Source organism: Babylonia areolata, chromosome 7 (assembly GCF_041734735.1).
Source record: "Babylonia areolata isolate BAREFJ2019XMU chromosome 7, ASM4173473v1, whole genome shotgun sequence".
Lineage (NCBI taxonomy): Eukaryota > Metazoa > Mollusca > Gastropoda > Neogastropoda > Buccinidae > Babylonia > Babylonia areolata.
In genome coordinates this window covers 53765633-53768499 of record NC_134882.1, presented here as the reverse complement: position 1 = coordinate 53768499, position 2867 = coordinate 53765633, and positions in this window count along the sequence as shown.

Sequence of the window (2867 nt, the reverse complement as noted above, 5' to 3'; positions counted from 1 at the left end):
CACACACACACACGCGCGCGCGCGCGCGCGCGTGCACACACACACACACACACACAAACACCACTGAACACTCACAAAAACACCACTGAACACACACACACACATTACTGAGCACTCACACAAATACTACTGAACACACACACACACACACACACACACACACACACACACACACACGTCTCCTTCATTTACTCCTTCATCCACATGCTCACTGTGTAGACACTGAGAGCACATAAATAACAATAGACATAATAATACACGAGTATGTAAAATCAAATATCTGAGTTCTGCAATTTTGACAGTTCACTGATCCTGAAGTAATGTGCCCCCAATATGGAGCGTGATGCCTGATGCCTGGGGAGATTTGTCGCGCGTGCTGTGGTAAACTGACTGCAGATAATGTGGTTTTTAATTTATTCCCCCCCCCCCCCAAAGTGAAACAAATGCTGAATGCAGCATTATTTATTATGTGGAGCTATTTTCTCAGTAATATTTACAAATGTTGGCAGCAACCTAAATAAAATGTTTGTAAGCGGACAGAATACAAATGTGGAATTTATGCTGACTGTACTAAAAATGCGATTCTGTTTTCTCATACAAATAACAAGTGTTAACAGTATGATCAGTGTTTGGTAAGCAACTGATTTCAGATAGCATTTTAACTTCCCTTCCTATCATAGTTCTAATTTGATTGTCTTTTGACATAGCATATCATCCATCATAGGTGTGAGTGCAATCAAAGACTTATCCGCCTGATTTCACCTTCAGCCCTCTACCACCACCTGAAATTTCCCAGCAGTTTGTTCTTACAGTGTTTGCCAAATGACTTGTCATTATGTATATTAGTGTTCTGATAACACTGTTTGATAACTTACACACCGTTGATTAATATCAGTGTGTTTTGATGTTTTCGGTTTAGTTGTAACTTGTGTTACTTCATATTGGAGAACTGTTAGTTCAACACAAATATATGCTTACATAATTGAATTCTCCTTCATGGTCTGAATGCAGTTGTAATTTTTTCTCTTTCTGTTCTAATCATAGTTTAGAACTGAAAAATCTTGGATTTATCTGCAGTAAAAACAAGCACAGTTTATTGGTATGAAGCTGTGCCACTGATGTGGAGAAGAAAAGAACTATCACAATTGCATGTACAGGATTCTCACACATCAATACTAATGTAAATGAAAGATGCAACAACCAGGTTTGGTTCCAATGTAAAATTCTTCTAAAACAAAATATTACATTTTCTTATATATAGTATATAAATTTATTATACACTTTTGGTATCTGATTGTAAACATCATCATATCACACACACACACAGACACACACATGTATATATATATATATATATATATATACTCACACATATTCTCTAACTCTGTGTGTGTTTAAAACTAGATTTGTTTATTTGTGATTCTGCACACTATGGCTGAGTCTGGTCACCAAGACAAAAATACTGTAGCCAAGTGTCTGTGGCATACCATGTAATGTTTCTGTTATTTCTAGTGTGATAGGAAAAGAATCTTAAAATAAATAAATGAATTTCTAAAAATTAAAAAAAAAAAATCAAAAATAAAGATGAAATAAATTAAGAATCAGTCAAGAGTATAAATTGCTACAGTTATCTGGTCATGTCAAATATTTGGAATGAATGATTAAGTACAAGTAGATTAAGAAGTAAACGCATGAATCATTAAACAGATTATTAAGGACAGACAGACAGTTGGACAGATAGACCTGTATAAGGAATAGTACAATATTAGATAAACAAATACAATGCAGAGTATATTCACTGAAGGAAAGGGTAAGTGAAAAGTGGATGGCAAAGCAGCAAAATAATGACAGAATTAAAACAGGTCAACAATTCAGTAGTAAGCGAATAAAATGAAATAATGAATAAATGCAGTTTCATGTTTATAAATAAAATGCTGATGACTTATACATGAAGTGAATAAAATGAAATCAGTGAATACATATAAATGAATATATAAGTGTGAACTATGATAAATTTATCCAGTTTATCTTATTACATGAATGAATAGACAGACAAAAAATGGCATGCTAAACAACACAGATTTTATTTCATTACATTGTTTGAGACAGTTAACAGATGAGAGATCATTTGATTGATGTAACAATTAATATAGTGACTGGTGAGTGACTGAATGATTGATCAAATGACTGATTTTGCGATGAATATCAATATCATGCATGGAAAAGTGACTGAATAATAACTAATAAACAGATAGACTGGATAAGGGGTGTGATGAATAAATTCAAGGAAACGTGGTGATGTGTTTGAAAAAAACGTCAAAAGAAAATAAAGAAACAAACAGTATATAAAACAAAAAAAGCATGTTATATATTGCTGTTGCCCCATTTCAAATGTAAAAAAAAACAAAACAAAAAAATAACAACAGCATCATCAAAAACAACAACAAAAAACGACGAACAACAAAAAACGAAGTTTTTGTTTTCTTCCTCGGAAAATGGGGGGTATTTTCATGGCAACAGTCAATCACAATTTCCTCTTCAGTATCATCAAGAAATTATCGTCAAGGCGACACTGACAGCACGTGACTTTCCAAATATGGAGCGTGATGCATGATGCCTGGGGAGATTTGTCGCGCGTATGCGAGCGACACACCTCGCAACAAGTTTCAGGTGTCGGCGCGACAATGTAGCGAGGCATCAAAAAATGATGCGCGGCCGTCGCTGACGCCGGGCCTAACATCAAACAACTATGACAAATGCCCTATTGGACTATGCAGCAAGACTTCTGCAATAACAAATAACATCTTGACAGAAATCGTCAAAAATGCATTCACAAGAAATCTCCAAGAAGTTTGGTAAAAACGATT